The sequence below is a fragment of the Bombina bombina genome, chromosome 3, assembly GCF_027579735.1.
Source record: "Bombina bombina isolate aBomBom1 chromosome 3, aBomBom1.pri, whole genome shotgun sequence".
NCBI classification, from domain to species: domain Eukaryota; kingdom Metazoa; phylum Chordata; class Amphibia; order Anura; family Bombinatoridae; genus Bombina; species Bombina bombina.
The window spans coordinates 1,014,675,064-1,014,690,090 of NC_069501.1; the positions used below are offsets into that span (position 1 = coordinate 1,014,675,064).

Sequence of the window (15,027 nt, forward strand, 5' to 3'; positions counted from 1 at the left end):
AGTTCACCAGAACTGTTCGTGCAATGATAAATGCAGACAGCATATGCTGTCGGCATTTATAGATGTGCGGCGGACATGATACACTACATTGTATCATGTCCGCTTGCACTTTGGTAAATTGGCCCCTTTTTGTGTGTGTCGAACTGTGATCGTATTGCAAGTTGAAAGTAAAAAGTTAGTGATTGAGTGAAAACCCAATGTGTGCAAAAAGTGGCACTTCAACATATTCTCACATAGAATTCAATGGAGAGTGAAAACTGCAAAAAAACTAACATCCATACTTGCGTGCTAACCCTACCGTGTTTATTCAAGTGCACTAAACCCAACATGAATTATGAATATTTCACATTACAATGTTCTTCACATAGAAGAATATGTTGTAACTATTTATTCTTGACTGCAAAGGGCTAAAATATATACAAATCTATTTGTGTTTATATGTGTATGTATGTCTGCAAATACAGCTAAACACAGGGGCGGAACTATCAGTGATCGGGTCCCTGGGAGGTCCCCCATCAGGGGGGCCCCTGCTTCAGCACATTTATTTTTTTATTTTAAACTTTTCTTTTTTTAAAAGAAAAAATTTCTCCCCCCGGCCCCCCCCCCTTTCCTTCATTTGATGTCTACTTTTAAATCAGAGTGTTGCCGGGGGTTACCATGGCAACGCTCTGAAACATTTTCTGCTTAGAGGGAAAGAAGGAGCTGCATTGCAGGCAGAAGACAGAGCTGCCGCTGACAAGACACCAACCAAGCAGTCACATTGCCCAGCGTTACTGGTAAGACTGTCATTTAAGCAGTTTTAAAAAGTCTTAATTGCTCGTCTTCCAATGAATCCTAATGCAGCTTTCAGACCAGTCTTTGCTGTCCCTGGAACTTAGAGCAGGTCATTGTGCTTTTGTAAAGAAGCTCCCTTCCTTGCAGTTGGTGTCTTTTTATGTTATGTTGTAACTGTGCATAGTTGTTAATAAGATTCTAGACATTTGCTTATGAATTTCTCAAAGGAGCTAAATAAAAAATAAAATTAAAAAAACATGTATTTTTGTATTGTGAGAAGTTTACAGTCATTGTGGAGAAAGATGCACAGAGAATGTATAAAAAGCACATTTTTTGGGGGGTGAGGGGGGCCCTTCGTGGATTCTTGCACCGGGGCCCTGAGGTTTCTAGTTACGCCTCTGGCTATACACATATAAATACATAAATACATATGTACACATATATATAGTATATATTTAATCATTTTTAAAAAATATTTTATATGTAATATTTCAACAACGTGCCTTAAGATTACTATTAGTTTTCATGTGCGCTAAAACCCGACCGTGTTAAAATCTAAATCACGAAACACGATGTGCAAAATGCATATTTTACATTCCTTTGTTCTTCAAATAGAAAATACTTTTTATTATTTAATATATATTTCTATATATATATATCTATCTGATACTGTTCATGTAAAGTACATATCTATACCTATATATCTATAGGAATTTAAATATGTACAGTATTTACAAAGGACATTATCATGTAAGTGAAGAACATTGTAATGTGAAATATGTAGTTTAAATATACAGTAAAACACATGAATACATTTGTACACACACATATATACACATATATATATATACATAGATATACATATTTAGTCATGTATATGTATGTATCTCTATGTTAAAAGCCCTTTGCAGGCCTTTTTTAACACTTGTGACCTTAATTCTTTAAGCCTTTATAACTGCTATTTTGTTAATATTTTTTATCAGACAGTGTTATTATGAGTGTAAATGTACTTTTAAATGTGTTTTTGATGGTTTTTGTGCAACTTTTTTGACTCGAGTAACAGTTAACCAGATCTCTGAAGTTGTGCTAACCCGACGTACGTTAAATTCAACTGCACTCAAGTAAGCATGTTTACTTTCAACTCGCAATACTTGATCTACTTCCAAAGCATGCAGAGTCGTAATTTACCCCTTATCGCTCGTGCACAACAGTTAACGCTCCACTCTAAAATTAGTCCCTCAATTGTAAATGGTAGCCACATCTATTGTTACAGTAAGTTGAACACCTAGGGTCAGATTACAAGCGGAGCTCCATTGAGTAATACCAGCGCATGCTAATGTGCGCTGGTATTACAAGTTAAGCGCAATGCGAACGCGAGCTTACGTTCACATTTGCTGGGAAGCATTGCACTCACAAGAGCGCTCTTCCATAGTCTCCAATGGGAGCCTCATTCTCATGCTGTGAGACACGGCATGAGAACTAGCACAGCAAAGGGGGTAAGTTGCGCAGCGATGACAGCAAATTGTAAATATATATGTATATGATTATATACATATATATTTGTGTTAATATGTGTATATATACATATTAACACATATATATAATATGTATATAAGCATATACCTATATATATTTTTTTTGGAAACACACAGTTCCAATAAAGACCGCAATGTAAAGGCAATTCTAATACCCCACTCCTGCCAACTTTACCCCCAAAATACTGCCTAGTGCAGTTATTTCATTAAAGGGACAGTCTAGTCCAAAACAAACTTTCAATATTCAGATTTTAAACAATTTTCCAATTTACTTCTATCACCAATTTTGCTTTGTTCTCTTGGTATTCTTAGTTGAAAGCTAAATCTAGGAGGTTCATATGCTAATTTCTACGCCCTTGAAGGCCGCCTCTTAGCTCAGTGCATTTTGACAGTTTTTCACCACTAGAGGGTGTTAGTTCATGTGTTTTATATAGATAACACTGTGCTCACACACGTGGAGTTCCTATGAGCCAGCACTGATTGGCTATAATGCAAGTTTGTCAAAAGAACTGAAATAAGGGGGCAGTTTGCAGAGGCTTAGATACAAGATAATCACAGAGGTAAAAAAGTGTATTAATATAACTGTGTTGGTTATTAAAAACTAGGGAATGGGTAATAAAGGGATTATCTATCTTTTAAAACAATAAATATTCTGCTGAAGGCTGTCCCTTTAAAAAATAAAAATGCTACAATTTGTATTTTTTAATAAAATACACTACAATATATTTTGCGTGCAATTGGGGCACATTTATAAAATTAACCAGAGATCTGATCTCTCTTACCTCTTCTAATAGCTGGTTATTTATCGCTCGAAAGCAAAAAATTAGCGATCAACTTGTAATCTAGCCCTAAACAAGCCAGCATTACTCACAAGGAGTGCTATAATGTATTTATAAGCCTCAAACAAATGAGTATTATTTGCTATGCTTGCAATGGGATCACAATGGCAGGTTATCCATCCTTGCTGTTTAGGTGGGCAACTTCACAGACCGAGCTTGTAGAGACATTGGCATCTTAAGTATTGGCCAACAGCACAAGTTATAAAGCTGTTAGATTACAGAAGCTCTGGAAACAAACCAGGTCTGAGTTTTTGTTTCTCCTTCACTAACGCTAAGCTAGTTCCATCAGTAATGAAGTGTCCTCTGTCCATTCTATTTCATGTTAGATTTTTGTCCCATACTAGACTCTCTGTGGGTGGTCCTGTTCTAGAATACTTTGTGTGTTCAATAGCAGTCCAAACGTCTGTGGTGCCTAAAATGGTCTATTTAGAGTTTCTGTTGTCCTTTCTCTGTGATTTGTCAAAGGTTTATACCATTCTCCAAATACATTTTCTTCTGTTATCTATTTGTAATGACACCTGTTTATTAAACTGTGCTGTAACTGTGAAAAGATTATTAAAAAAAAAAAAAGCAAAGGTAAGTGACTCTTGCTTAATGCTTATCTATTACAAGTTTTGTATGTTTTTAATTATATGTATATAAATTCAAGACAGAGTTAATGAACCAACTGATGCTCCAGTAAAAAGCAATACAATAAAAAACCTGTACATGTAATCCATTGCTTAATAAGTGATTATATAATAGTAAATGTAACTGTATTTCAGTTCTACAAGTATCAAAAATGATAACTATTTGTAGATGTGTGTGAACTTATATCTGTTTGCTGGCAGCAAGAATAGAATTTGCAATCAAGTATAAGCACGTGCATCACCCAATCAGAAACAGACTGTCCAATCACAGTGTCAGATAACAATCCCAGTCTCCATCTCTTCCCCTTTAGAACAATTATATAATTATGTTTTTTTTTAATAATTTGTATTAAATTTCACAAAGCCAATCAAAATACATTCATATATAGGGGCCGATTTATCAAGGGAATGGCCCCTGATGCTCCTGTTTCTGCGCGAACCTTTAGACTCGCCGGAAACAGCAGTTATGAAGCAGCAGTCTAAAGACCACTGCTCCTTAACTGGTCCGCCTGCTCTCAGGCTGTGGACATTAATCCGCCTGATCTCATACGATCTGGCTGATTGACACCCCTGCTAGTGCAAGAACTGCTTGTGCAATGATATAATGATATAATGATATAATGATATGCTGTTGGCATTCATCAATGTTTGCTGGACATGATCCGCTGAGCCCCATAAACCCTACTGTAGATCACGCTAAATTTTAATCCTCTATGGATATTCCGAAAGTTTTTTCAAGTTAATTTATGTCACCTTTATTTCTGTCCAATAGTAGCTTGAATTCTGTGAAGCTGTGATATCTATTTTTAATTTGGCTACCTTGATCCCAAAATAGAAATATTTAAAAATTCACAGTTGGTTCCAAATTTATCACACAGTTCACTAGTTTCAGATTAAGGGGTATATTTATTAATGTGCGAGCAGACATGATACAATGTAGCGTATCATGTCCGCCCCACATTAATAAATGCTGACAGAATACGCTGTTTATAATTTATCATTGCACCAGCAGTTCTTGTGAACTGCTGGTGCAATGCCACCCCCTGCAGATTTGCGGCCAATCAGCCGCTAGCAGGGGGTGTCAATCAACCCGATCGTATTTGATCGGGTTGATTTCTATCTGCGGCCTCAGAGCAGGCGGACAAGTTATGGAGCAGTGGTCTTTAGACCGCTGCTTCATAACTTATGTTTCTAGCGAGACTTCAGGCTCGCCAGAAACAAGGAGCATCAAGCTCCATACGGCGCTTGATAAATTGTCCCCAAAGTCTTTCTTCATGCTAAACTGACTTTTTTTATTTTTTTTATTTAATAATTTATTATTCACAATAATAGCAGCTTGAGAGATTGTCGAGGGGACACATTGTAAAAACAAGATCATTTCTGAATTTCACTGATCTTTCCAAATGTACCGTTAATGGGTTTCCTGCCTGTAACATCTAAGTGCCCAATAGATGAAATCTTGCGCATGATTTGGGAACATATTACTAAGCCGTCAAAACCATTACAAAAGCAACAACTTGAATAACACACTTGAAGCATGGAAAATGTAAGTGTAGAATATTCGCATGTCCATTTTGTTATAGAAAAGTAGATTTGATGGAAGAAACAAGAAGCGTATAGGATACCTCAGAGATTGGCTCGTGATTTTTTTTACCTAAACCTCAGCCAAGCATTGGGAAATCACAAAGATTATATTTCCACGGTGACGCATCTCATCTAGCTAGTCATATTTTGCTATTTCAACCTCACAAGGTTGTCTAATTTTTATTTTTATTTTAGTTTTTCATTTTTCTTTTGTGCATATGTTAAAGGGACACTGAACCCACATTTTTTCATTCTTGATTCAGATAGAGCATGCAATTTAAAGCAACTTTATAATTTACTCCTATTATCAAATTTTCTTCATTCTCTTGATATCTTTATTTGAAAGGCAATAATGTAAGTTTAGATGCCGGCCCATTTTTTTTTAACAACCTGGGTTGTTCTTGCTGATTATTGGATAAATTCATCCACCAATAAAAAAGTGCTGTCCTCACTACTGAACCAAAAAAAAAAAACTTAGATGCCTTATTTTTCAAATAAAGATAGCCATAAAATGAAGAAAAATTGATAATAGGAGTAAATTAGAATGTTGCTTAAAATGTCATGCTCTAGCTGAATCACGAAAGAAAAAATTTGGGTTCAATGTTCCTTTAAAGAGAGATGAAACACAAAATTTTATTTTGTGATTTAAACAAAACATGCAATTTGTAGAGTTTCCAATTTACTTCTATTATCAATTTTGCTTTGTTCCCATGATATTCTGTGTTGAAGAAAAACCTAGGTAGGCATCTGGAGCACTACATGGCAGGAAATAGTCAGGGCTGGATTGGTCTACCAGGATACCAGTAGATTTCCCGGTGGGCTGCCGCAACTGGGGCTGGAAAGCTACAATTTAAAGGGATGATTAATGGATACAATTAGGTTGTATGGTGCTTATATAACATCAATCTGGGCTGCTTTTTACTCCCAGTCTGGCCCTGGAAATAGTGCTGCCATCTAGTGCTCTTGCAATAACATTCTTTCAAAACTTCTGCCATATAGTGCTCCAGAAATGGGCCGGCACCTATGTTTACATCCCCGCTTTTCAAAAAAAGATACCAAAAGAACAAAGAAAAATTGATAATAGAAGTAAATAACAAAGCTGTTTAAAATCACATGCTCTATCTGAATCATGAAATACATTTTTGGGGTTTCATATCCCTTTAATGTGGGCATTTTTGTGATGCTGGTATCCAGCACAGTGTAACTTGTTCTATAACCTGAGAAGTTAATGGGTATAAACTAGTTGTGGCTCCAATAATTATAATGGAGCTGAACTTGCAACTTGGAACTTTAACAAGGGGCAGGTACAAATATTTTTGAGTGTTGCAATTTTTGAGTTGCTATTGTGGCAATTTTCCGAAAATTTTTTGTTTCACAAATAGGTTTTATTTAATATAGGCCAATGTATTTGTATAAACTAAATCTTTACACCAAACTTGACCACAAAACTAAATATCCAGGTACAGAGATTACACCTTCTATTACCTATTCTACTTTTATTCCCCTACTTCCGTCTCTCTTTCTGTCTGCTCATGTGAAGAAGGCCCTAGCTTGCTAATTTAGGGCAGCTGTATTATGAATCCCATATTGTTTAAACTGAAGCAGTGTCTCTCTTTAACTGCTGGGTAATTTGGTGGTTACAGATTATATTTGGATCATATGGCGATTGTTAAAATTTTATGGGAAAATGTGTGGCTGAAGACAAAAATACAATCAATTTGATGTTAGCAATGTTTAGTTTTTACAAGAATTGTAGCAAGGAACAGTTAGAGCCTTCAGTGTACAACAGTAAGGGCTGGATTACGAGTAGGGCGTTAATTATCACTCACGCGCAAAAAGCCAAAGTTATAATATTGCAACTGTGTTAACGTATTCCCCCATATACTTCAATAGAGTACAAAAAGTGGAAAACAAAATCGAACACCTACTTGCTCACAAACCCGATCGTATTTTCTCAAGTGCGCTAACCCGACATGAAAAATGTATATTTCAAATTCCAGTGTTCTTCACATAGCAGAATATGTTCTATTTATTCATAAATACACATATAGATATGTATTTTACATGAACATTATACATATATATATATATATATATATATATATATATATATATATATAAACATATATATATATATATAAACATATATATATATATAAAAACATATATATATATATATATATATATATATATAAAAACATATATATATATATATATATATATATATATATATATATATATATATATATATATATATATACAGTATCTCACAAAAGTGAGTACACCCCTCACATTTTTGTAAATATTTTATTATATCTTTTCATGTGACAACACTGAAGAAATGACTTTGCTACAATATAAAGTAGTGAGTGTACAGTCTATATAACAGTGTCAATTTGCTGTCCCCTCAAAATAACTCAACAGAAAGTCATTAATGTCTAAACCCTTGGCAACAAAAGTGAGTACACCCCTAAATGGAAATGTCCAAATTGGGCCCATTAGTGTCATGTGACTTAGTGTTACAAGGTCTCAGGTGTGAATGGGGAGCAGGTGTGTTAAATTTGGTATTATCGCTCTCACACTCTCTCATACTGGTCGCTGGAAGTTCAACATGGCACCTCATGGCAAAGAACTCTCTGAGGATCTGAAAAAAAAGAATTGTTGCTCTACATAAAGATGGCCTAGGCTATAAGAATATTGCCAAGACCCTGAAACTGAGCTGCAGCACGGTGGGCAAGACCATCCAGCGGTTTCACAGGACAGGTTACACTCAGAACAGGCCTCGCCATGGTCGACCAAAGAAGTTGAGTGCATGTGCTCAGCATCATATCCAAAGGTTGTCTGGATGCTTCCAGTTTGCTGCAGAGGTTGAAGGGGTTGGGGGTCAGCCTGTCAGTGCTCAGACCATACGCCGCACACTGCATCAAATTGGTCTGCATGGCTGTCGTCCCAGACGGAAGCCACTTCTAAAGATCATGCAAACAGTTTGCTGAAGACAAGCAGACTTGGATTACTGGAACCATGACCTGTGGTCTGATGAGACCAAGAAAAACTTATTTGGTTCAGATGGTGTCAAGTGTGTGTGGCGGCAACCAGGTGAGGAATACAAAGACAAGTGTGTCTTGCCTACAGTCAAGCATGTTGGTGCGAGTGTCATGGTCTGGGCTGGCATGAGTGCTACCGGCACTGGGAGCTACAGTTCATTGAGGGAACCATGAATGCCAACATGTACTGTGACATACTGAAGCAGAGCATGATCCCCTCCATTCCAAGACTGTGCGGCAGGACATTATTCCAACATGATAACAACCCCAAACACACCTCCAACACGACCACTGCCTTGCTAAAGAAGCTGAGGGTAAAGGTGATGGACTGGCCAAGCATGTCTCCAGACCTAAACCCTATTGAGCATCTGTGGTGCATCGTCAAACGGAAGGTGTGGGAGTGCAAGGGTCTCTAACATCCACCAGCTCTGTGATGTCGTCATGGAGGAGTGGAAGAGGACTCCGGTGGCAACCTGTAAAGCTCTGATGAATTCCATGCCCCAGAGGGTTAAGTCAGTGCTGGGAAATAATAGTAGCCACACAAAATATTGACACTTTGGGCCCAATTTGGACATTTCCACTTAGGGGTGTATTCACTTTTGTTGCCAACGGTTTAGACATTAATGGCTGTGTGTCCCTTTAAGATTATTAAGTGTTCATGTATGCTATCCCAACCACGTTAAGATCTAAACTGAGAAAGCAATGCGCACAACACATATTTTCACATAGATGTGAAAATATGCGTTGTGCGCATTGCGTTTCTCAGTTTAGATCTTAACATGGTTGGGATAGCATACATGAAAACTTAATATTCTTAAAAGGACATTCTGGTAAACATTTAATCCACATAGATGAATTAAAGGGACAGTCTAGCCCAAAATAAACTTTCATGATTCAGATAGCGCAGTAAATTTTCCAATTTACTTTTATCACCAATTTTGCTTTGTTCTCTTGGTATTCTTAGTTGAAAGCTTAACCTAGGAGGTTCATATGCTAATTTCTTAGACCTTGAAGGCCACCTCTTTTCAGAATGCATTTTAACAGTTTTTCACCACTAGAGGGTGTTAGTTCACGTATTTCATATAGATAACACTGTGCTCGTGCACGTGAAGTTATCTGGGAGCAGGCACTGATTGGCTAGACTGCAAGTCTGTCAAAAGAACTGAAATAAAGGGGCAGTTTGCAGAGGCTTAGATACAAGATAATCACAGAGGTTAAAAGTATATTAATATAACTGTGTTGGTTATGCAAAACTGGGGAATGGGTAATAAAGGGATTATCTATCTTTTATAAACAATAAAAATTCTGGTGTAGACTGTCCCTTTAAGACTTTGAATAGAAAAACATTTGCAATATACATGTATTGGCAAAAATGTTTTCACATTTTTTTCTGCATGTGCATGTGAAGCATAGCTAGATTTTGTCAGTTCACTGGCATTTTAAATACTGCAGCTGCTCAGAGCACCATTGGGACTTGTATCATATCAGCATTTAACAAATTGAGTCATTACCAGATGGTATAAGCACCTTAGCCTCTATGAGCACGTGTTTAAAATGCTGGTGCACGGTGCATACTAAAGGGACACTGAACCCAAATTTTTCCTTTCGTGATTCAGATAGAGCATGCAATTTTAAGCAACTTTCTAATTTTCTCCTATTATCAATTTTTCTTCATTCTCTTGGTATCTTTATTTGAAAAGGAAGAATGTAAGTTTAGAAGCCGGCCCATTTTTGGTGAACAACCTGGGTTGTTCTTGCTGATTGGTGGATAAATTCACCCACCAATAAACAAGTGCTCTCCAGAGTCTCAACCAAAAATTGTCTGGCTCCTTAGCTTAGATGCCTTCTTTTTCAAATAAAGATAGCTAGAGAACGAAGAAAAATTGATAATAGGAGTAAATTAGAAAGTTGCTTAAAATTGCATGATCTATCTGAATCCCTCGTACACGTTTAAAACAGCTATAGCTTTTATTAGAAGCATTTTTGCTAATACATGTATATTACAAAAATGCTTCCATTCCAAACCGAAATGCATCCATGTGAATTCCAATTTTGGCTGGAATGTCCCTTTAAGGTACTTTTTTTGAAATATTACATAAAAAATATTAAAATAAATGAATATAAAATATTGGAAATTAATAATCATACTGTAAACTATATAGATATATTCAATTACTTATTTAGAATATTTTACAGTATGTTTATTAATTTTAATAATTTATATAATTTTGTTTATATTTTATATGTAATATTTCAATTGTGCTATGTTTATGAATACTATGTTTTCGTGTGCGCTAACCTGACCAAATTAAGATCTAAATTGAGAAATGTGATGCACAAAATGCATATTTTACATTCCTGTGTTCTTCACATAGAAAATAATGTACGTTTTATTATTAAATATATATTTCTATAAATATATCTGATACTGTAAAATACATATCTATAACTTTGTATCTATAGGAATACATATACAGGTATAGGTATATACACAAATATATAGAAATATGTATTTAAGAATAAAAAGGTCATTATCCTGTAAGTGAAAAACATTGGAATGTGAAATAGGTACAGTAAACATACGGTAAAATACATATGTATACACACACACGCACATATATATATATATTCACATACATATATATATTTAGACAATGGGGCCTATTTATCATATGTCTGTCGGACCTGATCAGACACTGCGGATCAGGTCCGACAGACATTGCTGAATGCGGAGAGCAATACTCTTGTGAGCTGCTGGTGCAACGCCGCCCCCTGCAGACTCGCGGCCAGCAGCCGCCAGCAGCCAGGTGTCAATCAACCCGATCATACTCGATTGGGTTGATTTCCGGCGATTCCTGTCCGCCTCATCAGAGCAGGCGGACAGGGTTCTGGAGCAGCGTTCTGAAGACTCGTCAGAAACACGGGCCTTCAAGCTCCGTTCGGAGCTTGATAGATAGGCCCCAATATCTAGCTATGATTCAGATGCACATGCATAAAAAATGTTAACACTAAAACAGTGATAACTTTTACTAGAATAATACATTTATATTGCAAATATGTTTCTATTCAAAGATGTAACAAATCTATGTGCATTTAAATTTTGACTGGATTGTCCCTTTAAATCCCTTTGCATGGCCTTTTTTCTAAAACATGAGACCTCATATCTTTATTTTTATTATATAGTGTTATTATGAGTGTAGCTGTAAGTTTAAATGTATTTTTGATGTATTTTGCGGCACTTTTTATTCAACGTATCAGTAAACCAGAGCTCTGTCACGATAACCCAACGCGCGTTATATTCAATTACGCCAGAGTGAACGTGTTTGCTTTCAACTTGTAATACTATTTCTGATGCGCGCAAGCACTAACGATAAACCCGATTGCACGTAACAGTGAGCACGTCAGTCGTAATCTGGCCCTAAGTGTGTTATTCAAAAACTAAAGTGTTTAGGTAGGGGGATGAGTAGATACATTTTATATGCATCACCGAAATCCATTTAATAGATTCAACACATTGCCCACGTTATAATTTGCTTCAGTATTGATTGGAAATCCTTTTAAAAAAGGCTGTCCTTTCCATGCTGAATTGGAGTTTGTGTTTGCTTTTATTGATTATGTATCAGTTTAACATTGTGCTGTTCAGAGCTTGCAGGTTACAATGGTTAGTTTTATGGTTCAGGGTTAAACTGCACTTGAAGAGTTTGTGCTTATGTGTGTCATTAGAATAGAAGGATAAAGCACTTCAGTGACACCGGTCTGCATCACAGGCAATATCACTACAATGTCTGTGCATCCTTGCATTATACAAAAATAGCCTAGTATGCACTGAGATTTAATGGGAGCCCTGAGTTTGAGACCCTGGAGACACTGTTGGTATTGCAGTGAACAAAAGACTGTGAGAATATATAAAATATATAAATACTCCTTTAATCTCAATCTTTAAACTAACTGTGAGCAATCTTCGTTTGCTCACTAGGCTGTGACCTTGTTGGTAACAAATATTTCATCTTTAGTTCACCAATTAATTTCCCCTAGCAATTTTTTTTCCCATTTTAATTATGCTTCATATAATGTTCTATCCATCTGACTATTTATAGTGGATGGAGGATCTGTATATTCAAAGCTCCATCTTGTCACTTGTGAGGAGAGACAGGAAGTACAGAGCTGTCTCTAAGAGCACGTTCTCCAAGTCTTTGCATACTGACTAATGTATTTTATTTTAATTGCCTCATACCAATGATTCTAGACTAGTTCTTTCTTCATTTTATTATTATCTGTCATGTTGTTTTGCTTCTTCTTTTTTGTTTAGCTTGTTAAATGCATGTATTCATTTGGTGCTGCCTTGTCTTTTGTATTGTATACAGTATGTAATGCATTCCATGGTCAAGCAAGGTAGTTTTACTAGAACACAGATAAAAAAAATGCATTGTATAATAAATAATAATAAGGCTAATGTTCTCATAGCTAACATAAGGAAATATTATATTGTGTCCAGAAGGCTGCTTGTTTGCTCTAAAGGAGAAACAACAATATGGGCCCCATTTATTAATGGCTGGGCGGACAAGGTGAACCTATCCACCAGGCATCTCGGCGAGCATACACTGCCTGCATTTAACATTGCAGAAGCAGCTGCTTGTGCAATAATGTGGGTGAGCAGGGGCTGTCAATCATCCCAATCGGATCATATCAGGATGACACACTTAGGTGGTGGAGAAGCTAAGTGGACGTAGCTACTTAACTAGCGTTTACAGGTTTGCGTGAGTATAAGCTCCCCACATTTAATATTACACAAGCCGCTGCCTGTGCACTTTTTCTGGGCTGCTTCATAACTTCTGTTTCAGGCTCCCCGGAAACACAGGCTTGATAAATTGACCCCATAGTGTTCAATAAGTAAGTTGTTGTTTTTTTGACAAATCATATAATTAACTTTCTAAATTAATAAAATATACCCATATCAAACATGGAGTCATAATGTGCACACAGGATACGACTGATGATTGGTGGCTACGTACATATGTCTCACCGTATGCTTTTCTGCTCAGGAGCTGCAATGTGTTGTCCTTCACTTGCAGGACTTGTGTGTTTAACCACATACAAGGGACACTAATACTAAATAAAAATCTCTAATGAATTAGAATATTTTATTTTAGCAATACATTGCCCTAAAAAAGGAAAACTATTTGTGAGCCATTATCAGAAAGTGAACATAAACATCCCCTGTTATTTATTTATTTTGCTCGCTCTCCATATATGTTGATAGAAAACTACTTTTAAAGATCACAAAATATTGAATGTTGCATCTATTCCAAAGGCTTGATTTTTTTTCTCTCCGTTTTACAGACATTGCAGTAACATAGCTATAGAGCTTAGTTTATTTGCATTGGATAACTCTTTGGCAGTGGGATGTAACCCCAGAGAGCCTATGAATCAAAGGTCTTGCGGACCTGATCCGACAGTGCGGATCAGGTCCGCAAAACCTCGCTGAATGCGGAGAACAATATGCTCTCCGTTTTCAGCATTGCACCAGCAGCTCACAAGAGCTGCTGGTGCAACGCCGCCCCCTGCAGACTCGCAGCCAATGGGCCGCCAGAAGGGAGGTGTCAATCAACCCAATCATACTCGATCGGGTTGAATTATGGTGATTCCTGTCCGCCTGCTCAGAGCAGACGGACAGGGTTATGGAGCAGTGGTCTTTAGACTGCTGCTTCATAATTGCTGTTTCTGGCGAGTCTGAAGACTCGCCAGAAACACGGCCCACAAGCTCCATACGGAGCTTGATAAATGGGCCTCGTTGACTGTGTAAAGAGAAAATAGACTGGTCTGTGTTTGCATTCAATAGATTACCTGGACTGATTTCCTACAGTTTTTAATTTAGATTTTTTTTTTTTTACATTAAAGTATTTACAATCAGCTGTTCCTAATATTCTATCAGGATAGCAAAGGATCCCAGTAGAGTGTGGAAACGGCTTTCAGCTTCTGGACAGCTCCCAGTGCTGCTCTCTCATCCATGACAAGCCACTGCCTCAAGGACGTAAAATCTCATCAACTCTGTTGTAAGCAAAGCAGAGAACTGTAGAAGAATCACCCACAGGATGTGTAATCAGCAATATGCAAATGACATATCCCAGAAATGTGCATAATGCAGAATAAAGTACCAATATATTTTTCTGTTCTCAAAGCGTTCCATGCAGCTAAAGCCTATTTGTGTTGCACCATTTTGACATTGACAGATTTGTCATAATTAAACAGATCCCATATATTGTAATATATTACAAATGACCAAAATATAAGTAAATAAATATAAATATGAAATCAGTATCAGAGAGCGATCATCAGCTTATGACATATACAGATCTTCTGGATTAATAAGTTAGGGCTTGACGGATCATAGAGGCTCCTAAAATTCTATTTTTTTATTATTTTCCTAGCACATAAGAAATGTATGGTTGTCTTGTTAGTATTCTTGATTGTGTAAACCCCTTATATAACCTTAAATGTAACGCTTTTTTAAGGCAAAAAAAAACAACTACTGTACAAATTCCTGTAAAAAGACACATAATGTAAATTCCTAAAATAAACAATCTAATGTGATTTTTACAAGCAAGGATCAATTTTGTTTAAA

General features: G+C 36.6%; 1 protein-coding gene across 1 annotated transcript in view; it reads left to right on the forward strand.

Moving 5' to 3' along the window:
• The window catches only part of KIF5A (kinesin family member 5A), a 189,366-nt gene that overhangs the window by 52,244 nt on the left and 122,095 nt on the right, over positions 1–15,027 (forward strand).